Source organism: Loxodonta africana, chromosome 5 (assembly GCF_030014295.1).
Source record: "Loxodonta africana isolate mLoxAfr1 chromosome 5, mLoxAfr1.hap2, whole genome shotgun sequence".
Taxonomy (NCBI): domain Eukaryota; kingdom Metazoa; phylum Chordata; class Mammalia; order Proboscidea; family Elephantidae; genus Loxodonta; species Loxodonta africana.
Window position 1 is genome coordinate 61,176,270 of NC_087346.1, and position 26,494 is coordinate 61,202,763.

The following is a 26,494-nucleotide window of genomic DNA, read 5'->3' on the forward strand; positions in this document are numbered from 1 at the left end:
CATTTAGTTTTTTGGTCCTGTCTATTCTTTGGCTGAAGGGTAAACCTCAGAAGTGACTTCATAAAAGGGTGTCTGGGGGTCATAACTCATCGGGTTTCTCCAGTCTCTGTCAGACCAGTAAGTCTGGTCAAAGAGACATGGTTATATTTTGGACTCACCCGGAAAATTAAAAAAAAAAAAAAGTGGTGGTTGGATTCTACCTGCAGGGATTCTGATTTATTTGATAGGAAGTGCCATGCAGGCACAGAGATTTGAAAAACCTCCCTTGTCATTGCTTCTAATATTGCTTCTAATGTTTACCAAATTTGGCAACTACTGAAGTAGAAGTCCTGGGAAGTGTGTATCACTCTTAAGAGCCTTCGGACAATGCCATCTAGGATGACTCAAACCAAGAACAATACCAATTCTGAAAAACGTTTTTTAAAAAATGGACCCCTTTCAGAGCATGTGCTTGGAATTGAGCAGTACAGTTCTGACTCAGACAAATTGTCTATGTTGCAGGTACCTCATCTACACAGTGATATACAGTAATACATAGTATCTACATACCAGCAGCCCCTTACCCTATGGGCTGGTAAGAGGTTTAAAATAAGATCTCCCACAACATCCATAAAATTAGTAGTTATTACTTTTATGCTTACTTCCAGTGAAGCAGAAAGTACTGTGGAACTCATTTTTGTTTTGTTTTTTCTGTTTTTTTTCCATTGCCCGTGTGTTGGGGTGTATGTGTATATGGGGTGGAAAGGCTGGGGGGCAGATACTAGGTAGTATGCTAATTATTAACACCTTTCTCCTTGGCTTATTATTGCACACCCTTCAAGTTTACTTAGTACACTGTTATTTTTAAAGTGAAAGTGCAAGCTCACCAAGATGATGACAAGTAATAGTACATAGGATCTTAGGTCATGAGCGCCCAGCTGTTTATCCACATCAACTCCAGAAGTTAATCCTGCTGTGAATTGAATTGATTTTGAAGTTTGTGCCTTTTGAATTTGGCACACAATACTATACATGATAGTATAAACATGTTTGAACACTCAGCTATTCTCGATTTTTGTTTTTAATCTTTTTGCCACTGCTTCCTTTCCCAAATGCTTCTATCTTTTGTGAGAGCATCAAGGTCTTGTTAATATTTGTCGGAACTCATACTTTTTCATGAATATCACAGACTTTTTTAGGACTATAAGGAACATGAATGTCAGAAAACAGGCCCACATAAATGTTTTGAGAGCAAATATGCATCCTATTTCATTTCAGTATGAAATATTTAATTAAAATAATCAAGACACCGATGTTTTTGTTTTAAAAATAAATGAATATGCAAATGAATTTACCAAGTCCCTTGAATATGTATCTTTAAGATAGCATTCATACAGAGCATTTCATTTCTATGATGATGCTCTTGAATCTGCTTTTATCTTAGACTATTTTTTAATAACGCTATTTTATTTTTCAATTATCTATTTTTATTTCTTTAAAAAAGTCTTTTTCCTTTATTTTCCCAAACCTCTTTCTTACCTACAATGTAAAATTGTTTTTGTAGCAAGTTTAATTTAGATTTCATTTGCATCTCATTTGCAGAATTTAAAACTATATCGAGTGATAGCTCTCCGGTGCTTGTATAATAGACACATGAGATTGAAGAAAAAATAGTAATGTAATTTAGAGCACAAAGGTTCTTATCCTGGCTATACTTCTAAACATATGTGTGAGACTTAAGTCAATTAAGTAACTTAAGACAAGTTACTTAACCTCTCTTTGCCTCCTTTTCTCACCTGTAAAACTGATGAAATGAATTCTATTTGTAAAGGCTGGTATTTACCAAGTGCTAGCCCTGGTTGTACAGTGGTTAAGTTCTTGGCTGCTAAGTGAAAGGTCAGTGGTTTGAACCCACCAGCAGCTGTCCACAGGAGGAAGATCTGGCAGTCAGCTTCAGTAAAGATTAGAGCCTTTGCAAAGCTAGGGAGCAGTTCAACTCTGTCCTATTGAAATGTTATGCATCAGAATCGGCTCGACAGCAAGGGGTTTGCTGTTGTTTGGTTTTGTACATAAGCAAGCATAATAGACTTATTTTTGCATATTAGTATAGAACTTGACATATAATAAGTAGTCAAATCATAGTTTTGAATGAGTGAATAAATTAGAGGTCAGCCACGTGTATCCACGCCAATTATTCACGTGATCTTGAACAATCACAATCTCTCTGAGCTTCAATAACTTCCTTTAAGCACAAAAATCATAATGCCTACTTTGCATCAAAAAAGTGCTATAGAAATCAATCAAATGACAATGACATAATATGAGAGATCAATTTATAAAAGATAAAGTGCTTTACAAATACAGGTTATCATTAATTATTGACAGTCACTCAACTTATCTGATAATGTGTTTTATGTGTCACTCAGGAATCATAGCATTGGGAAAGACATGAAGTCCTCCCGGGGGAGAGTGTTCTGTCCCAGTGATACTGTCTGGAAATAAGGCCGACAGAAAATTCTTAAAAAGTGAATCCTATTGCATCTTATTGCACACAAAATATTTGCTGTGCAAAGTTTAAAAAGATTTATCTTAAGTAATTTTTAATGCATTAATGATTTTAATGATCTACCTTTAGTCCTCACATAGTGAGTAAATATATTTCAACTCAGCTGAATCCAAATGATCACAAATTCTGAGCAAATTAAACCTAAAGTAATAAAATTAATTAAGCAACCATAGCATTTGTCCTGTATAAAATAAAGTGACAATTGACATTTACATGGTTTAAAATATTGGGTGTCATGTGTCACTTCTCAGTGAAATCTCACCTCTTTCTTTTTTCTTTCTCTTTCTTTTGGAAAATGATGCCTTACTAAAGCAAAATCGTTAATCATAAACAGTCTTCAGTTAAATGATGAAATATTAAATAAATCTTTTCTTCCTACAAATATTTCTTAAACTTATAGCTCAATAAGGAAGACGTATTTTTATCTTAAAGTTAGCACTAAATATTTTATTCGTGGTCTCTTGATACATTTGCAGTTCATATAGTAGAAACATTTGCATACCCTTTTCCATACTGCGCATTTAATATTAAAAAAAAAAAAAGGACCTTTTAATTCAGAACAAGCTGAATGTTTTCTTAAATATCCGTACCTAAATTTAAGCATACTGTGTGGTTACAGCACCAAAAAAAAAGTTTATTTTGATTATTTGCTCTTACTCTTTTTTTTAATAAGATATTTTTGACAAGTTTTTTAGTTCATTTATTTTATTTTAAAAGGCCTTTTAATCACTTTGGTATAAATATGCTTAGTTGTCTGCTTTACATTAGAATATGGTTCCAGATTTGCACAAGCATGTGTGTGTGTGTGTGTGTGTGCGTATTCAAACTTTATTGAATCCACATAATTCAAACAGAGTAGATAAACTGAACCATGAAAATTAAAATATATCTTTCGTGTTGAGTTCAACAGGATGTTAAAATAATTTAGGATTGACGCCTGAATTTTCTTTCAAAAAATGAAACAAATATTCAGTTGTATCTCACGTTAAGTCTGTTGTATCACTTGGAATATGTCGTATTTTATTAAGATACAATAAAATGTAACAAGAAGTTATTTGTTTTGTTTAATATAACACTCTTAAATATATGCCCATACCCTTTTTATCGCTGTTTTGCATTTTTAGTAATGTCTTTCCTCACTTTATCTACAGTAAATGGCGTCCCTATTTGGGGACTACAGCAAGACTTTCCACTCACATAAAAACTTGGTAAATATGAAGCAAGATTTATCTCTTAAAATGTAAAAACAGACTGGAAAACTGAAATCTCCTTAAACCAAAAAAAAAAAAAAAAGAAAACCCAAAGCTGTTGAGTAGATTCTGACTCATAGTGACCCTATAGGACAGAGTAGAACTGCGCCATAGAGTTCCCAAGGAATGCCTGGCGGATTCAAACTGCCGACCCTCCAGTCAGCAGCGATAGCACTTAACCACTACACCACCAGGGTTTCCAGTACAGAGACCAATATAGTTTCTAGATTTTAAGGCTATAGGAACGCTGGTGGTACAGTGGTTAAGCATTTGGCTGCTAATCAAAAAGTCAGAGGTTTGAGCCCACCAGACACTCTGTGGGAGAAAGATATGGCAGTCTGCTTCCGTAAAGATTTACAGCCTTGGAAACCATATGTGGCAGTTCTACTCTGTCCTTTAGATTTGTTATGAGTCGGAATCAACTTGAAGGCAGTGGGTTTGGTTTAGGTTTAGAGCTATATCATGGCTGGCTATATTAATATACCTTAAAAAGAATGTGTCACCTCAAAGAGACTTTGTTTTAGTCCAGGAAGGACAGCATTGGGAGAGATGTGAGGTCTCCCCAGGGTAGGATATTCTGCCCCAAGATTACTACCTGGCAGGCAAATCCTTAGCATAATGCCATTTAACATTAATAGCAAACAACTGGTTCTTTGTCTAATTAACAAACTCAATAAACAATGTTTCTATCACAATTTGGCTTTCTGTGTGCTGCCTACAGTGAGATGAGGCTGAATAATGTATTTGCTTCCCCAGGAGAAGTTAGTGTTCTTACTGCCTATGAATAAATTAAAAATCCACGTCTATACATCAGTCTCAAGACCTCAGTTTTTGTGTCTGACCATGAGTGATGGATCTGGTCTGGGAGTGCCAAAAATGGTCCGTCATCCTGCAAGGTTGACAGTTACACACTTGAAATCTCAAAAAATCACTATCAACACTGACACTGCTTAGTAACTATACTGAAGTTAGTAAACACTGATTAGGTAAAACAATGTTGTAAGTAATTTATATAAATATTCCCGTATTTTATGGTCATAAGAGGCCTGTATGTAAGTATTAGCCCCCTTTTTTTCAGCTGAAAAAACTGAGTTAGAAAAGTAAATGTTAGAGGCAGGCACTAACCCAGGCATTTTGGTTTCAGAAACTGTGCCTCTAACCTCTATGTGCCAGAGTACTTCTAGAGTACTTATTAATAGGAACACTATTATAGAGTACTTTAATTTTTTTTATTAATATCAACACTAATATCACTACCTATTTTATCTTTCTTCCTTGAGATTGTTTTAAAAAACAACTCCAAACCCGACCTACCCCATTTCTGTTGAGTCGATTCCAACTCATAGAGACCCTATAGGACACAGTAGAACTGCCCCATAGTTTCCAAGGAGTGCCTGGTGAATAAGCTGCTGACCTTTCAGTTAGCAGCCATAGCTCTTAAACACTAGGGTTTCCAAAAATTCCAAAAGCTAAATATATTTTTAAAACAATATAAATAGAAATTAAAATATTATTCTTGTTTTATTTAGTAATTTATCTAGGATTCCTTGAGTGGCACAAACTAATAAGCGTTAGACTACTAGCCCAAAGGTTAGTGGTTTGAACCTACCAAGAGGTGCCTCAGAAGACAAGCCTGGTAATCTCTTTCCAAAAGATCACAGCCTTGAAAGCCCTATGGAGTAGTTCTACTCTGCATACATGGGGTCACCATGAGCTGGACTTGACTTGACGGTAACTAACAACAATAGCAACAGCAAAGATCCTACAATATGTTATTTCCAACCAAATATTGACATTATTTGAAAATAAAAATACATTTAAAAATATTTTTGGATTGCTGTTGTTGTGTGTTGTTGAGTCGATTCTGACTCATAGAGACCCTATATGACAGAGCAGAACTCTCTCATGGGGTTTCCTAGGTTTTAATCCTTATGGAAGCAGATTGCCAGACCTTTTCTCCCTCAGAGAAGCTGGTGGGTTCAAACCAACAACCCTTCCATTAGTAGCCAATCACTTAACCATTGTGCCACCAGGGCTACTTTGTTTCTTGGATTAACTTCCCTACAATATTCTTAAGACAATGCAAAAAGTTCGAGAATGTAAACTAAGGTAGTTCTTAGAAAAAAAATTAAAGGACTCACCTAATGTAATTTAATAATTAAACAGAATCATGTGGGAAATATGGACTTTCCAAGACTGAAATCACACATTTACTTACTAATCACTGCCATTGCATGAGAGAAGCTGTAAGTTATATTGACATTTTCTTTATTGCTAAGAGTAATGGACAAAATGAATTTCTGAAAGGATAAGTCAATAAATCTCTTGAACAGCAGCATCTCAAAATAATCCTTACTAATATTTATTATAAATTAATTTAGGGAACTCATTAAAATGTTTTCTGTGGGCATGCTACATATCCTGAACTATGAGAGATATAGAATAAATCATAAAAATCTCCTCTTTCAAAATAGTGTATAAGTGCAAAAGTAACAATAAAACAACTAAATACGTTAAGGGTTTAAAAGAATATGAGAGAGGAGACTATTTCTGACTGAACAGTTATTCGTTCAACAAATATTTAATGTGTACTTTTCTATGCCAGTTCTGGTAGCACAGTGGATAAAAACTCAGCTGCTAACCAAAATGTCAGCAGTTTGAGTCCATCAGCTGTTCCTTGGAAATCCTATGGGGCAGTTCTACTCTGTCCTATAGGGTCACTATGAGTCAGAATCGACTTGACAGCAACAGGCATTTTATGCTAGTCACAATTTATGGGGACTGAAGATTTAAGAGGAAATGGAAAAAAGTCTTTGTGCTCATGGATCTTATTGTGGATTCTAGTGAAAAGAGAAATACCATAAAAATTATCTAATATTTAAGGAAGTGATAAGTATAACCCTATTAGATAGAGTAGTCAGGAAAGAGGAGAGAACTAGACGAAACAAAGAAATGGTCCATGCGATATCATTTGGAGAAGAGCTTACCAGGCTAACAAGGAACAGCAGATTAAGAACGGGTTAGTGGTTAATTACAGTTCTTATAAAGCAATGTTCAAATTTTGTTTTATAAAATCTAATTTAAGTAAAATCTTGAAGGATGAATAGTGTTTTCCAGGGAATTGTAGGAAAAGGCAGAGTGTTGAGAAAAGAAGGAATATTTATAGAATAGTGAATGGCCCAATTTGACTGAAATAAAAGGTATGCATAAGAGAGAAAGGAAAATGAGCCTGAGAAGGAAAGTTCAAATGAGCAGTAATAAGGACCTGAAATGTAGGAGTGGCAGTGGACAGGGGATCTATATGTGAAATTCAGAAGATAGAATGGATAAGATGCTGTGGTTGCTTTGACTTGGTGGCAAGGAAAAAAAAAAACACAATCCAAGATAATTTTGAAGTTTCTGATCTGGGCAATTTATGTAAAAATACGTTGTCATTAACAGAAAAACAAATCAGGAGGAAGAGCTGATTTGATGGCAACTGCTGAGTGACAATACCCACTAATATTAAAAACATTCATAAATTATAATTGGAAATTTGACCATTATATTTGAGATATTGCCATAATTTCAGTCAAATTAGATGAACAAGTATAATTGAGAAGCTATTATGTATAAACATGCTTGAATTAAATAATATAACAAAATCTCCAATTTCAAATATTACTCAAATTTATGTAGAAACCCACAAATGTATAAGCACAGTGCATGCTGAGTAGATTACTTCATGATACACCAAACAGTGGTCATATTTTTCCTTGAAATTACATAACATTGTACATAATTGTCTTATCCCTGGGAGAGATACAGGGGCTCTGGGTCAGAGTATTAGAGTTGAACTGTGCCATCATTATTTTAGCAGCATGATCTTTGATAAATTCTCTTTGCTTCACTGTTTTCACCTCTACATTAAAGATAATAGATGTACTTACTTCATAGATTTTTGGGAAAGTGTGAGGAGCTAGTATCTGTAAAGTACTAGCATTATGCCTAGAATGCAGTTGTTAGGTGCCATCGAGTTGATACAGTTAGTGCCCTATAAATGTCACCATGGTTATAATTATGAATGGAGTATTACATATATTTATCTGAATTTTTTCTTCAATTATAAATCCAATTTTGGAATATTTTGCTGATGCTTCACTTGACACATTTTTCCCTTTTAACCACAATGGTCCAGAATTGCTAGTGTGTTTGGGAGGAAAAGCAACAGTCAAAATTGCTAATAGCATTCACCCCAAATGGGTTTGCAATGGTTTCTATTTCTTCATGCACAATTTTATTACTTTTCAAGATACATTCAGGATTGAATGAGAAAAAAATACTGTTTCAATATATAGGAAGTGAGCAGTAACTAGACTGTCATGTATTGAAAGTAACCTTTTACAAAGCCAGACTACACAATATCCGGAATTGCTTTTAAATCTACATGTATTCCTAAAACACACTTGGGAATTTGGGACAATTAAAATGAATTAAATATTCTTATTTGTGTAATCATTTTTCTGCCTCACACAAGCAGGTATAATATATGTAAAACCAAACAGGAAATATTAAAAAAAAATTTAATTTAATTTTATTTCATAATGCTGTTTAAACTCTGCTGAACATATAGCAATAATCACACACACACAGTTGTAATAGAAGTGCTTTGTAGAATCAAATACTCAACGGTATCTGTTGTAAACTACCTTTAAGAAACAAAATCCAACCTATTTAATAAAAGGGAGGAGGGATTTGCATTCTTTTCTCAATCTACCTAAATGGATTATGGGAGGAGTCTGAACTCAGATACAAGTAAAAGTTTAGGCAACCAGCTTCTGTTTCTATCATATATGGTAAGTTCCTCTCAAGGACCTTCAGGAAGGGAAATGGCATTTTAAGGAACAGAGGGTTCCAAGAAAATCATAACTTGAGGGAAAACTATGACTCATGGAATAAGAGAAATGAGCAAATCCCTGAAAAAAGTTTCCATTTTGAAAATTTTGCATTCTGAAAGAGCTGTTGTTCATTCAGGATCACAAACTACCCCCTCCTGCAGAATATTTACTATATGCCAAGACCTCTGTCAAGTTCTGAGAGATTAAGATTAGTATGACAGATTCTCTGCCCTTAAGAAGCCAGCAGCTGCAGCTGAAAAGCCATGAACCAATGCCCTCCATACTATCTGATACCCAGTAGAAGCTCAATAAATATTGCTTAATAAATGCATGATAATTAAGTAGTAAATACCAAGATGGTAGAAGCTGTTATAGTCCAACCTCAGAACTCAGGAAAGACTTCCTGGCGGCTATGAAAACTGATTTGTGAAGAAAGGAAAGAAGAGACTTCCAAATCAAAGGAACAACTTCAGTAAAATCCTGAAACATATAGAACATGCTGCTTGATCTGCTAAGCATTACTTACCATGTTAAGAGTGAGGTAGTAGAAAACTGTTATGGGACACAGAAAGCAAGATAATATTGAAGGACAGACTGACTAAAAGAATAAATTTTGTAGAAATGCTTGCAGAAAATTAATCTTATTTACAGCTCTGGACTTCTGATAGGTTTTTCACTTTGAAACTGGAAGATTAAGTGGGAACATCTTTTCTTTTGCAGCCACATCTTCCACAACCGCTCTTAACAAGTAAAATTTAAATTATTGAGAAAAGGAAAAGAACATTTTCTTATCCTTAGCTACAATATTAGTACTGTCATGGTGTTCCAAACGAGATTCCTAAAAATATGAAAATGGCTTAAAAGATCAACTAAGTCAAATCTGCAAATTTTGGGGAAAAAAAACTACAAAAATAATTAAAAAAAAATAATTTATAGAGGTGGGGCCAACCTGGCAGAGTAGTCAGACTCTTCCAGTGATCCCTCTTGCAACAAAGATTAAAAAAAAAGTGAAATGATTATATCTATGACAAGCTAGGAGCCCTGAACATCAAAGACAAAGTTAGAAAATGGACTGAGAGGCAGGCGGAGGGAAAGAAAGTTCAGAAGCAGCAAGGAGTTGCCAGACCTGAATTGCCAGGAACCCTCAGGCACCATTTGCTGGAGCGACCACAGCAGGGCTGCTGATAGCATTCTGGATGCAATTTCCTCAGGGAGAGACAGCAAGCTGCACAGCCTACTCACACCTTTGGAACCAGAGAAAAATGGTGCTCTTGGCAAAAGCTAAGTATTGCATTTATTTTACTGTGCCCCTCACCCCCAAGCCAGCGTCAGTAGCTATCGATTTCCATGGACCTGAGATAGGTCCTGTTGAACACTTTGAGACATTCTCCCAGCCTTGGAGAAGGAATGAATTCACAGTTGGGGGAAAATATAATCTGCCAGCTACACTAAGCTGGGGAGCTCAGGACAGAAGCAGCTCCTGTCCAGGCACAAATGGTCCTTGGACTTTGAATACCTTTCCCCCCTGCATGGACCTGTGTGGGACCATTTCAGGAGAATAGGCCCTTTTTGGCAGACTGCAACTGTTTCAGCCCCATGGTGGGGAGGTGGGTGTTTGATGTTTGACACCGCTTTGCCTATTGAACAGGGTCCTCACCTACCCATGTCAAGGGCCTAAGAACTGGTGGCTCCAACCACGTCACCTACCCACCATGACAGGGGTCAAGGAAAAGAGGTACCTCCCAATCCTTACAACCAAAAGCATTGGGTGCCCATGGTCCAGCTATAGAAACCACCCACCTGTGCGCTCTACAGAACAATGACACGCTTTCCTCATAGACACTTGGGAAATGGTTTTCAGCCCCCTGCCTTGTTCAGAGCGTGACCCCTTGCTTCAACCAGATGCCTGTGCCTACACGAATCTCCCCTGCTGCTCTAAGATTGTAGGACAGAGCCTATACCACACGCTTGATGACCAAATACCTGGACACCTAAGCTGAATCCATACAAGAAAAGCGAATTGACTCCAAGGCTTATATAACTGGTAACAGCTCTAGCCATATGGTGAAGGGACATTAGAGCTTCAAAGGCAAAAATAATCAAGCTAGCTCACTTGGGCATATAAAAACAAAACAAAGCAAGAAGCTAAGATACAATAAGCAAACATAAAGTAAACTAATACAAAAACACAGATAGCTTGGAAACAACAGTCAATACCAAATCACATAAAGAAGCAGACCATGATCGCTTCAAAAAGTTCACAAAACAAAAAATCAAGGAATCTTCCAGATGAAGGTGTATCCTGGAATTACCAGATGCAGAATACAAAAGACTAAAACACAGAACTCTTCAAGACATCAGGAATGAGATCAGGAAAAACACAGAAAAAGCCAAGGAACACACAGATAAAGCAGTTGAAGAAATTTAAAAAAAGGTTATTCAAGAACATAATGAAAAATTTAATAGGCTGCAAGAATCTATAGAGACAGCAATTAGATTCAGAAAATTAACAATAAAGTTACAGAATTAAACAACTCAAAAAATCGGAGGAGCAGAATTGAGGAAGTAGAAGGCAGAATTAGTGAGATTGAAGATAAAACACTTGGAACCAAAATATTTGAAGAAAAAGCTTATAAAAGAATTAAAAAAAAAAAAAAATTAAGAAACCCTAAGAATCATGTGGGACTCTATTAAGAGAAATAACCTAAGAGTGACTGGAGTACCAGAACAGAGAGGGATAATAAAATAAAGAGAGAATTGTTGAAGATTTGTTGGCAGAAAACCTCCCTGATATCGTGAAAGATGAAAAGATACCTGTCCAAGGTGCTCATTGAACTCCACATAAGGTAGATCTCAAAAGAAAGTCACCAAGACATATTATACTCAAACTTGCCAATAACAAAGATAAAGAGAGAATTTTAAGAGCAGCTAGGAATAAACAAAAAAAGTCACCTACAATGAGTCAATAAGGATAAGGAAATATATTTGTCTATAGTAACTCTTTTTTTTTATAGTAACTCATCTAGTAAAACATGAATTCATATGGATGTCTCCAACTCTAACTCATTAGTACATGAATCATTCTAAAACCCTCCCGTGTTTATTTATAACCTCCCAATCCAATAGGGAGAATCCTGGCTTCCACCATCGACTATCCATTTACTCAATTATTCAATTCCAGTAAACATGTATGGTGGATTCAGAAGGGTTAATTGCCACAGCCATGCCAGCCATTGATACCATCAGGTTTTGGATTTTGGCCATTTTATTAAGTTTGTAGTAGTATCTCATTTTTTTCATTTGCATTTCTTTAATGTGAAATGATGTGAAGTGCTTTTTTCAAACACTTGATATTTGTGTATCTAATTTGATGAGTTGTCTTCAGGTCTTTTGCTCATTTTCAACCGGATTTCTTGTTCTCTTACCATGGAGTTTTAAGAGTTCTTTGTATATTCTGGATACAAGTGCTATATCAGGTATAAGTTTTGCAAATATTTTTTCCATATTTGTGGCTTGCATTTTTATTCTCTTAACAGTGTCTTTTGTGGAGCAGAGATTTTTAATTTTAATAAAGTCTACCTTGTCATTTTTTTTCTTTCATGGATCATGCTTTTGGTGTTGTATCTAAAACCTCATCATGTAGATTTTCTTATATATTTTTTGCACAAATTTTAAAATTCTGTATTTTACATTTAAATAAATGATTAATTTGAGTTAATTTTTTTGAAAGGTGTAAAGGTCTGTGTAAACTATGAAAACTCTAAAAATGAATTTTAAAAGTAAACCTAGATGAAGGTAATCACTGGATAGCAGAAGATCAACTCGAAGTTATTTTGGTACTTGTTCTTGTACAATAATGAAAAGAAAACCTTGAAAACTCTAAATTTCATAACAGGTACATTGAGTTCCCTATGAATGGGACTTGGTTACCTCTTCAAATTCATCTCCTGATATTGTCTGCCTTACTCACTACTACTCTTCAGTCATACTTGCTACCTATCGAAGTGCCAAGAGTTTTCCACATCAGACTCTTGACACATTCATTCCATTTCTTCTGTCTCAAACACATTTTCCCTGCTTTACAAATGCCTGCTTTCATCTTAAATTTTACCTCTGCTTAGGGCTATACCCTAATCATCACCATCACCATTTAATGTAAAGTAGATGCCTTTATTAATATCTTCCATCAACATCTTTTTCTCTATATCACTTGTTAGTTGCCATCAAGTAGATTCCTATTCATGGTGACCACATCCACACACACGCACACACACACACACACACGTTATAAATATGTAGGTACATGAACACATATATACATGCATGTGTGCATGCACACACACATATATGCATATGCAGAGAGAGTGTACATTTTCTTCTAGATTGGAAGCTCCATGGTGCTATGGATTATGCATTTTTTAATTATACCTACCGCCTAGCACAATATCAGGCACATGCTAAAGCTTCAACAAATGTCTGTATATTTTAATTAGTTTCTATTCTATCTTTAAAATGTAAAGGAAACATTAATTTGTAAATATAAAAACAAAAATGCAGGGAAAGATTATGGAGATGAAATTAGAGTCAATGAAATTAGGCCACATATAGTTATGACAGTAATTACACCAAAAATATATAAAGCGCAGTTTATAAGTAGAGATTTAAATCTTCTCCCACTCTAAAACAGGTGCATTGCATTAACTATTAGTCAAGAGACAAAAAAAGGAATGTGCTCCAAATATTTTCTAATTTAGCAACAAGGCCACATTGCTTTACTATAATCAAATTGATATGTTATCATGAAGATAATATTAATAACAGTTATTCTCTGTGTGTGCCCTCAGTTCCTTTGCAAATCGATCTTTTTCTTACACTCATTAATTTAGAGTCAGTGAAAAGTTATAGTCAGAAAACCACGGGAGCAAGACAGCTAATAATAACTCATAACGACAGATTAGAGGGTTCTAAAATAGGTCCTCCAATGAAATCACATATGTATTAATATTAGATTTTACTTATGACAAAAATTCCCAAGTTGAAAATCTTGTGAAATTCCATTCCATCTGAATTTTTAATACTTTTCTTCTTGTTGATATGGAATTTTAGACACTGACCATTCAGAGTTTAAAGCCTTATAATTACCAATAATATTCATGTATAACCACATTTTCAGAAACACTGATTTTTCTTCTACGAAAAGCACCTTCATCTCTGGAAGTTCTCTGAGACTTATCATTTTTGGCATATGCACAGCTTCTAAGATTTATTAATCACTGTGAGACTTATGAAATATTCCTTTAGTAGTGAGAAAATTCTTCACAGGCAACCTCTGCAATTTACCAGAGAACTTAGAAAGCTTATGACTTCACAATGTGACACATTCCAATGTGGCTAGTACTTTTTCAGGAAATATTCTTTAAAGGATATGTCAGGAGAGGCAGTACATACATGGCTAAACTCACCATGCTGAAACCAGAATACCTGGGTTTTCAAATCCTGGTTTTGCTACTTTTTAGCCATGTGAACTTGGGCAAATTATTTAACTTCTCTGTGCCTTCACTGGAAACCCTGGTGGTATAGTGGTTAAGTGGTATGTCTACTAACCAAAACATCAGCAGTTTGAATCCACCAGGCACTCCTTGGAAACTCTATGGGGTGGTTCTACGCTGTCCTATAGGGTCCCTATGAGTAAGAATTGACTCGATGGCAATGGGTTTGGTTTTGGTTTTTGGTGCCTTCATTACACCTTCTATAGAATGAGGTTAACTATAATGACTGTGAAGATTAGATAATACATGAAAAATTCTTAAAATAGTGTCTAGCACTTTGTAAGTACTCAGTAAATGATAATTATTATTAATTTTCTGGTCTGTTCAGCTAGATTTTGAAATGTGAATATCAGTTGCATTCTCCTATTCAGGTAACTTTCTCCTTAAATATCTCCAAAACGTAAAAACACACTAGGAATTTTAAAAAGTTATCAAGAAATATTGTATGTAATAGGTTTTAAAGACTACATTGTACCTGGGTTCTTGAAATTCTAGATTTGCACAGCTATAGTAACCAAAAAAAAAAAAAAAAGCACCCACTAAATTGAAATCATATTCTGAGTAAACATAAGTTTTCAGTGGAATTTTAACATGATTTGTGTCATAAAACACCCAGGGAAACTGAACAAGGTAAGAGGAGAATGAGAGAGGAGAACAGTTCTATAGTGCCTGTTATAGATTGAATTGTGTCCCCAGAAATGTGTATCAACTTGGCTAGGCCATGATTCCCAGTATTGTGTGATTGTCCACCATTTTGTCATCAGATGTGATTTTCTTATGTGTTATAAATCCTACCACTATGATGTTAATGAGGCAGAATTAGAAGCAGTTATCTTAATGAGTCAGGACTCACTTCTGTATGGGTCTTTACTCCAAGGTTACTATATTTTATACCAACACAAGAGAGAGAATTCTAATCAAAGAGTAGCTTTCAATCTTCTGGTATCAGCCTCTGTATTGCTAGAAGGACACACTAACGGATATTCAATATTAAATGTGGACGGCACTGGGTGTTTTTTTTAGCCAACTGATCAGATTGTCTTCCTTGAAAATTTAAATTAAAATACTAATAACAATAACAACAGCACAGAGAAACAAAAAGACACTGAGGGAAGGCAGTGAAAATCTATGCATTAGATTTCTATTGCTGTGTAACAAATTACCACAAATTTAGCAGCTTAAAAAAACAAATACATCTCCCTGACTCTTTGCCTCTGCCTCTCCATTTCCCTCCCTCTAAAACAAACAAACAAACAAAAAACCCGTTGCCATTGAGTCAATTCTGACTCATAGTGACCCTAAAGGACAGGGTAGAACTGCCCCTAGAGTTTCCAAGGAGCGCCTGGTAGATTCAAACTGCTGACCTTTTGGTTAACAGTCGTAGCTCTTAACCTCTAAGCCCCCAGGGTTTCCTTCCCTCCCTCTAAGTTCTGTCAATTTCTTTCATGAAGATTAATTGTCGTTCTGTTTCCTGACCTCCAAACGGGCATTGGCCTCTCCTTAGAGAGCTGCCCCTGAACCTCCAAATATGTATATTAAACAAATTAGCCCCTCTGTCCAAAATCAACTTAATGGCAGTGGGTTTGGTGTTTTTCAGAATGATGGAATACTTTTGAGAGAGAGAAGTTGAAAATAAATCAGGCCTTTTTTGTCTAATGTTGGATATGTATGTGGAGCAAATTTCTGACTAGATGACAGGGCGTCCCTTTGAATGTTAACACTTCTTAACTCCTTTTAAGCTGTTTATTTTTCTAGCGTAGAAGTCAATAACGGAGTGTGGAACAAAACCAAGTTTATTTGTGCAGCAAATTATTTTAAGATAAAGTTTGTTTTTGGTAGGAGCTCTGGTGGGGCATCGATTAAGAACTCAGCTGTTAACCAAAATGTTGGCAGTTTCAATCTACCAGCCACTCCTTGGAAACCGTATGGCACAGTTCTACTCTGACCTGTTTTTGGTAATACCTTCTCAAATTTGCTGGTTTCAGAGATCAATTGGAAATGAATCAACATTTCTTTCTTTCACTGATTATAATAAATGTCTAAATATCTTTGTCTTAAACCAAAAAAAATTCTAATTTATATCACAATATCAATAAATCGATTCATGCATACGAATTGATAGGTAAAAAAATAATCAGGGAAAAATGGATATACAATATTCACTGATTTTGTAATATGAAAAAAAGTTAGTTATATGCTAAATGTGATGAATTTATAACCTATAAAGAGTAAGCCTTAAATTTAAAACATACTCAGTTCTAACATTATATGATTTAATAGTCTAAGTCCAAATTAAAGAGAAAATTCAGGGATAAAGTTAAAAATCCTTAACTCAGAATTCAAAGCACTACAAAACCGGCCCTAATTTGTCTGGTGTTGCACTTATCAGTAGTATGGCCAATGTACAACCAATTATCTGGAGTATCCTCTCCTCTATTTAAAAACGACCTAGATTTCAATCTAACTTATACCCACCACTGTCACAAACTTCCCCAACTTCTGTAAAGTTGGAAGTCATCACTTGCGCTTTGAACATTTATATCGACTGTTATCTATCAAATAACCCTGGTGGTGTAGTGGTTAAGTGCTATGGCTGCTAACCAAAAGGTCGGCAATTCAAGTCCACCAGGTGCTCCTTGGAAACTCTATGAGGCAGTTCTACTCTGTCGTATACGGTTGCTATGATTTGGTATCAACTTGATGGCAATGGGTGGGGTTTTATTATCTATCAAATAGCAGGTACCACATATGGACTTGCTTTGTATTTAAATATTTATGTTTTGTGTCTTTATATAACTATAAACTATTCAGTATGTTGTACAATTTTATAGAAGTACTCACTAAAAATATATATTTTAAGAAGTCATCACTTGCTATGTAACAAATAAAATTTAAACTACTCTAGTTTTCATTTTTCATTTCCTTGGCCTTAAAATCTAGCTCATCTATTCCCCAAAGCATATAGTACAATATTTTACAAACAATAAGTATTTTTGATTGATTTTTTAAGCATCATAAATAAGGAATATTCAGATAAACTGTTTCAGATTAATACCTCCAATGTTTTAGGTAGAAATTTAGTAAAAATGTTTACTTCTATAAAACTCAAATAACTCATTCTAACATATGACAATTTTAGTCTGCATAAGTAATTTTATCACCTTTTATTTTTCTTTGTGAATGTCCCACTCTTGAGTGAAGTAAATTACTATTGTTTTTATGGACAAGTTTACTAAAATCTGTACTTGAAAATACAATTGCTTTTGCCCATGCTGAAACTATCTTAGAGAATCGATTAACAGAAAAACTGTGATGTTGTATCAGTTTAAAACTACATTTGGCTTTGAAAACAGTTTGGCATTTTATATGTTTTCACCTATGGGTCCTTAATGTGTCACAGTTGAAAAAATACTAGACCGCACATCATGAAATCAGATTCAAACCTGGCTCTGATAACTACATCATTATGGGAAAATCCCCTAGTTCTCTTGTAAGAGATATGCCTTGGATTCAATGGTTTATAAGGTTGATCTGCAAATTATAAAACTGATTTAATAATATTAACACAGTTCCTGGCTGAGGTCTAATTATCAGTCCATCTATGTTCATATTAGGGGAATATCTATTTTATTGATTTTCGTTCACACTTGTCTAGCGAAAAAAACTAATCAGGTAACTTCTCTAAACTTTAAAGCTCTGGTTTCACTTAAGCCATCCTCATCCTTGAGTAAAGGTCATTTTTATTTAAAATTTCACTAGGAAACCCTGGTGGTATAGTGGTTAGGAGCTATGGCTGCTAACCAACAGGTCGGCAGTTCAAATCTACCAGGGGCTATGGCTGCTAACCAATAGGTCGGCAGTTCAAATCTACCAGGGGCTCCTTGAAAACTCTATGGGGCAGTTCTACTCTGACCTTTAGGGCCGCTATGTCTCAGAATAAACTCCAGGCAGTGGGTTTGGTTTTTTTGTTTGTTTGTTTTCACTAGCAAGACAGCGTTCAGAGAAATGCTGATAAATCTCAGACTTCAAGTTGTAAAATCTACATACTGTGGATGGAATTAAGTATCTATAGCACTCCTTAAGGCAGCATTTTTCAGAAGTTATCTTTGGTCCCCTTCCTAAAAGGGGAGGAGCAAGTTCCAAATCTGGAACAATTTCCCCTAATGAATCTAATTTGAAGTTTGAGAAGCATGGCTTCAGGATAAAGGGTTGCCTCTTAAACAGTGGCAGAAAGAACTAGATCATTATCAATCTCATCAAAACCTAACCCAGGTTAAAGGAAAATAATCCATTACATTTATGATATCTTAAAAAAGATTTTCAATAATTTGTCCGACTGGAATCCAGGAAAAGGGAAACTACATGAGAAGACTGTTGATGGGAGAAGAGTCCGAGCAGCTGACAACATTCTAGCTTATTTTGCAGTTACACACTTTTCGTGGAGATGGTCTCATGAGGTTTCCATAGTTCAATGTATTAGCCTTTAAGTTCACCCATTGCTTCTTGTGACTCAGTTATCACTCAGTTATACTTTTAGAGATTTTTCTACTGAGAAGAATGTGCTAACAGATAATGTGAGTGCTCTGTTCTTCTGAGTAGTAATGTTTCTCACTGTCAATTAGTAAGTCCTCACCCTGGTTTATAATTGATTGTGACTTAGGTTGTCATGAATTAATCACTAAAAAAAAAACCCTGAGAATCTTTATAAACTGGAGTATCCGAATTGAGCTCTTGAGACGCCATTAAGGCAATCCTCCCAAATGAGGCTTTGCCAGACAATCCCTAATATTAATTCCTTGCTATGTAAATGCACTTTTTTAAATGTGACATCTCTCTCAATATTTCAGATGTAGTCAACATTTCCATGTATTGTTAAAAAAAAAAAAAAAAAGAACTTCCCTGTTTCCTCCCTTGCCCTTTCCCCACTCAGGATAAAAGATATTTTCATGTGAGAATGAGAGGTAGATAGGGTAAGTTGACGATATGAAGGCATCGGCCGAGTTAACACCACTGTGCTTTTACTGCAAAACATTTTGTTACTTCCTTTCACGTATGTGTAAGACCAGAAGTTTGCACATCTGGTGACTAGTCCTTAAGGTTGGCAAGCAATACTAAGAACTTTTTGGGCAAACAATATGTTAACAGGCTCACTTTTGCATTCTAATTGCTGGCTTTACAATGACTATCAGAATTTATGGATTCCAGATCTTATATTTTATTTATTTATTTTTTGCTTTTAAACACTTGACTTTATGTCCCTATTTTGTCTTGATATATTAATAGTTGGTTACTTTTAACCACAGGTAAATATAGCCCAAGTACCTCCTTGGCCAATGTCTTTATATCCTCAACTTTATCTACCTCTCATTCTCACATGAAAATATCCTCAAGCTGAACCAATACGTCTCGACAAAGAATCTGATGAAAACACCACATACTTTTCTCTTTTGACAAGTATTTGACTGCAAGCTGAATTAAAAATATTTTAGTTTTACTATAGGGTCACTATGAGTTGGGATCAACTCGATGGCAATGGGTATTGGTTCACCATTCATTTCTGACAGCTCGTGAAGCCAGGGCTAACTTCAGGGCCTGGTTTTCTTAGGTCACTTTTGTTTAAAAAGGTTCAGAGCTACCTGCATTAACAGTAAAGTAGAGATATTGTTTAAAATGAGGATTGCCAGATCCTTCCGGCTTGGTTGAAACAACATCACTTAGGGTAGAACTCATTGCATCCATATTGTTAACACGCTCTTCAAGTGATTTTTATGTGCATGATGTTTGAAAAAAAGGACTTGGACTGAATGCCAGAGACTGACATTTTCAATGTAGAAAATTACTTCACTTTAGCTTCTTCACAGAGAACAATCCATATGCTTATACCATGATCTACTTCAAGATTTTGACAAAGGAAAAAGATACCACTTGAGAAGATTTTGGCTTTATATATAAAAGAAATAAATTTCCTGAGGTAGAAATTGCTAACCTGGAAATGATAATATAGGAGAGGAAAAATGGTATCAGTAAAAAAAGCAAAAATGGGAAAAAAGAGAAAAAATAGGAGAAGAATATGTTAACATTTATCTACAACATTACTAGGTGAAAGTATTTTTTGCACATAGAATGGGACTGGGGACTGATGACAGCCACTTGGGCAAAGTGGAAATTAGCATGTAATTTGCTAATTCTACATGTGAGATATTTGTAAGTTATGTGTATGCTACTTGGGGAGTACCTGCATCAGTTTTCCTCACCTCTATATATTATTTAACCTTTATTTATTCAATAATTTCGATTCTTGGTTTAATAATTTCAGTCAAAAAGTGTCTAACAATTAAAGATGAGTAATGCTGTCATGGCAACAGAAGTAATCATTCTGTCAATACTAATTTGTGATTCACCACTGTAAAATTCAATTATATTTTGACCCAGCAGCTCCTGAAACAATCTCTCTTCTAATATTTCTGACAATTCCATACTTAGAGAAAATATAATTATATTTCTTTCCTATAGTTAAATATTACCAAATTACAAATTAGCAAGCCATCGTGCACAATTCAAAAGAATGCATCCTAATATTTGAACTTACTGCTCCTAAATGACCTCAGCGCAAGCTTCTACACCAGACCTGTCTCCTTTTTAGACAAAATGAGGCTGCCCTACTTTAGAGAAGTACAGGACATGAACCTTTCGTTCAACTATAAAAAGATATGTAGATTTTTGTCCCAATTTAAATCCAATCTATCAAAGTACTATTCTGGACAAATAAGATCAAATAAAATAAAACTCGCTCTGTTCCACATTTTTTACTAAAATTTAACAATATGTTATTATCAAACTTGGGCTAGAGCAAAAATACCATCAAGACTTCAAGTGAACATAGATCAGAAGTTTTCTATTTTTTCTGAATAGATCAAGAAATACATACAACTTCAGTGTGTTTAAAATTTTCTTGTACAAATTTGTGAATAAGGAGCCCTGACATACAAGTAATGCATGCAAAAAATGTACTAAGAATTTTAGCTTATTTATTACAAAGGTATCACAAGTCAATAGGAATTTTATGTGTATTCTTCCCCTCTAGCAGGCAGTAAAACAACTATGATTATTTTGTTTAAATTTTAGGAATACAATGTCTGGGACCAAAGATGAAAATAAGGCTTATACAGTGCTTGTCATGGGCCAGATACTGTTCTAGGTGCTTGACTTATGTCAACTCATTTCATTCTCACATCACCCTGTAATATTTTTTATTTTACATTTCACAGACTGAAAAAACACAACTAAAAAAGGAGGGAACCAAGATTCAAAACCTATCAGTCTGACTCAAGAATTTATTCTCTTAGCCACTAAGCTATATTGCCTCCCAAGGAGATGGACTAAATCCATGAAATTGTGGACAAATAATACCACACATGTTTATTCAATTCTGTATGCCATAATTTAAATAGGCTATTTTATTAATTACACGATAGTTTCTAAAGATGAGTGATGAAAAATCTAGAAACCATGGCAACTGAGCATTTGGAGGAAAAGGGAATATCCACATGTAAAAAGGGAAGACCTAAGGGGGAAATAAAGTTTTCACATATTTGATGGAAAGAATGGTAGAAGAGAGATTTGATTTACTCAAGAATATCAGTATAATATATATTTTAATTTTCTTTTTCTAAAACCTCAAAATTCCATCTAAATGGCAAAAAACATAATCTAAGCCTGCATAACTGTAGTGTAATATCCCATAGATTATTTTATGGCATTCAATTTAGTTTATACTTCCTAATACAGATATTAGGAACCCTGCTGGCACACTGGTTAAAGCTCCTGGCTGCTAACCAAAAGGTCAGCAGTTCAAACCCACCAGCCACTCCAAGGGAGAAAGACGTGGCAGTCTGCTTCCATAAAGAGTTACAGCCTTGAAAATCCTATGGGGCAGTTCTACTCTGTTCTACAGGGTCACTAGGAGTTGAAATCGACTCAGTGCCGGGAGTTTGGGTTTAATACAGATATTAGAAAAAATCCAGCCTCCTGCAAAATATAACAATTTCTAGCTCTTACATCATTCTATAACCTCTGCTCTGGGGTTAAGAGTATTTGTTTTTGTTAGTTAACCTCTAAATGAACTATCTGCTCAGGCCACAAAATTTATTTTTAATTGAAATATCGATTAGAGCTATGGCAGAATAAGAAAATAAAAAGGAAATTGATGAGTATCTTCAAAGAATTAAATTACAAGCAGAGTAAATGTTGAATGGCGAGATTAAATTTCAAAGGTTTGCAATTCTTGTTTATCAAAGCTAATGGAAGAAGGATGAGACTGGAGCGAACAGCAAGACCTGACTAGAAAACTAATACAAAGCTGAAATTCTAAGGATGCTTCTGAAAGGTGGGTTATGCATCATCGAAGGTTCAAGATATTTCTATTTTCATTTGAATTTTCATTCTGCTATGACTTTCTCACGTAATACTTTTAATGTTTAGACTTTTTGTGCATTGTTGAAAAATATTTTTGGTAATATTAAATACAAAAATTCTATATTAGGATTTCTAGAAAAGTTCACTAAATGTCAAACAGAAGACAATAATAAACTCAAAATGTAGGTAATTACCATTGATTCTGAATATATTAGGAGTAGTTTTACTGAACTATAAGTTGTTTTTGAAGACTTGTATATTTTTTCATTCATTTATCTACAGATATCAGGAGCTGCATCTGTAAGAGAAGGTTAAAAGAAAAAAACAACAATTTTCTATTGCTCTTTAAATGATGGATGCTGTTATTAAACTGAATTTATAAACTAAATAGACCATCTGTTTAGGCCAAAAGATCTATTTACAGAATTTTATTTAGCTTATAGGCTAGAATTTTATTGCGGTACTTGAGTATAAAGTTGAAGTTTAAACTACCAACATTTCAATAACACAGTATTGTTCAGTGTTTCAAATTAGTAAAATGGAAAGTTAACAGAGAGAAAAAAAAAAAAAACCTTAATAGCATTTTAATGGTATATTTTGGTAATGACCTAATCAGTATTTTACACAAACTTGTCCTTTAAATTGGACCTTAGGTTTTGTGCTTGAGAGACCTGAGGAATGCATTCCATCTAATAACTTAAATAAAATCCTTGCTCAGCTACTCTTCTTGAACTTCAGAGATGTCCTTTTGTGAAGGTACTTATCTGCAAATTATAATTTCGTTAGGTCTTTCTCTTTAACTTCACCTTCCAAAGGTGTTATCTTGAAGGAAATGTTTAATAAAATAAAATGATGTTTTTTCTTTAATAAAGAGACTGCTCGAAGACCTTGACCAACAGGTGAGTACAAATTAGTCACTTCTCAGAAATGTGGTCTATTGGGGGAAGGGTACTTTCTCATTCTTTTGGAGTAGGGTAATTCAGAATCTCCTTCTTCTTCCCTTACTCTCTCCCTGCTCCTCTTCTTCCCTTCTTTTTTTCCTTTATTCTCTCCTTCTTTTCTTTCATAAAAGCCAGACACGCTCATGGTTTAAAAATTCAAACAGAACAATATATAAAGTAATAAATAAATATCTGTCAAAATACCCTGAATACCAAGTAGCCATGGTTAATATCTCCTTGAATACTCTTCCTGAAATTATGCATATACATTCATATGTATAGTTACTTTTTTTCACACAGAATCAAACTACACATACCATTTTCAACCTTAATAGTTTTTCTGTATCAGCAAATGTTACTTCATTTTTCGACTGGATGAAAGTCCATTATAAAACCAATGCTTCCTTAAAATGGTCAGATCTAAGGAGAAACATTCAAATACTGGGATATATATATAGAGGTTACACTTTTATATTCGTTTTTTTCTATTTTTTTTTAATATAAACAAATTATTTTCTTTAGGTTTTGAACAAGTTGTAGTTGTTGTTAGGTGCTGTCCAGTTGGTTTTGACTCACAACAACTCCATGAACAACAGAACAAAACTCTGCCTGGTCCTGTGCCATCCTCACAATCTTTGCTATGTTTAAGCCCATTGTTGCACTCACTATGTCAGTCTCTCTCATTGAGGATCTTTTTCAACACTTCAAAGAGGTCCCCTGCAGCAGATTTGCCCAATGCAACGCGTCTTTTGATTTCTTGACTGCTGCTTCCATGGGTATTGATTGAAATGAAATCCTTAACAACTTTAATCTTTTCTGTTTATTCATGATGTTGCTTATTGGTCCAGTTGTGAGGATCTTTGTTTCATTTCTATTGAAGTGTAATCCCTACCGAAGGCTTTGGTCTTTGATCTTCATCAATAACTGCTTCAAGTCCTCTTCACTTTCAGCAAGCAAGGTCGTGTCACCTGCATAACACAGACTGTTAATGAGTCTTCCTTCAATCCTGATGCCCCGTTCTTCTTCATATAGTCCAGTTTCTTGGATTATCTGCTCAGCATACTAATACAATAGGTACAGTGAAAGGATACAACCCTGATGCACACCTTTCCTGACTTTAAACCACATAGTATCACCTTGTTCTGTCCAAACAACTGCCCTCTTGATCTATGTACAGGTTCCTCAAGAGCACAATTACATGTTCTGGAATTCCCATTCTTCTCAATGTTACCCATAATTTGTTAAGATCCACACAGTCCAATGTCTTTGCACAGTCAATAAAACACAGGTAAACATCTTTCTGGTATTCTCTGTTTTCAGCCAGCATCCATCTGACATCAGCAATGATATCCTTCATTCCATGTCCTCTTCTGAAGTCAGCTTGAATTTCTGGCAGTTCCTTGTCAATGTACTGCTGTAGCCATTTTTTAATTACCTTCAGCAAAATTTTACTTGCATGTGATATTAATAATATTCTTTGATAATTTCTGAATTCTCTTGGATCATCTTTCTTTGGAATGGGCACAAATATGGATCTCTTCTAGTCGGTTGGCCAGGTAGCTATCTTCCAAATTTCCAGAACAACTTAATGTATATTTATTATGTAAAATTCAATAGTTATAAAAGGTATACTATGAAAAATACGTTTCCTTCCCACTCCTATATTCTGTATCCTAAGGGAATCACATGGTTCTCTTACTCAAGGCAACCACTGTTATTGCAAGTATATTTGAATTTTTATCTATTTTCTTTCCATCCAAATGAGAGCATATTATACACACTACTCTGCATGTTTTCATGTGTCTTTCATATACCTGCACTTCATATATCTCAAGGATGGTTCCATATCAATACATGCAATCCACCTAATTTGTTCAAAAACCTACAGGCCATTCTGTTGTACAGATGTTACCATAATTTATTGAAATGTTCCCTTGTCAATGGACATTGAGGTTGCTTCCAAATTGTACTGTTGCAGACACATGATACACTATTCTTACACATACATTATTTCACAGGTGTGAAATTATACCTAAAGTATAAATTCCTAGAAGTGCAATTGCTGCGTTAAAGGATAGGTATGTTTTTAATTCTCAAAGATATTACTAAATTTTTCTCTATAGTAGTTGTACCAATTTAAACTCCCACCAGCATTTACCATGTTCTTGTCAGACAATAAGTTATCAGACTTTTCACTCATTGATAATATGAGCTGAAATTCTATTTCTTTCTACATTTAATTTCATTTCTTTTGCATTGTAAGTGAATTTGGGCAACTTTTGACATATTTAAGATCCATTTGTAGAGTCTGAAATGATTGCTTTTTTTATTCAACTATATTTTATACTAAAATAAGAAGACTGGCTTCCTTTTCTTTGTATTTAGTTGGTATGACTTTGACTATCCAGCTATTATTATATTTTTACTATTTAAATTCAGATATACACACATCTGCATTACTTTACATAAAGGCATAAATGGGATTATGTACGATGTCATTGAGGGAGGCAGTCTTTATCTTTTTCCTGTTTGGTTGCATCCTCTGTCATCTGTTCTTTCCCCCATGATAAACTCCATCTACAACACCTTCCCCACTAGAAAGTACTCATGTAAACAGCCTGTATGTATCCTGTATTTTCTTTTATGCTTACACAAGTGAAGTAGTGAAAATGCATTTTCTTTAAGTGTTTTAGTATTAGAGAAAATATAGTTTCTCATTTGTTTTAGTATAACTGTATAAGCTGTGATTAATCTCTAGTCCTTGGAAAATGGTTCAGGCTCTGTTCAAAATATAGCTGAATAGCCTGTTCCACTCTTAAAACATAACAAACACCCTAATACCTTACAACATGTTTTCCCCTGTTCAAAATAGGTGACTGAGAGCTTGACATGACTAACGCCGTAATGATGCCCTAAG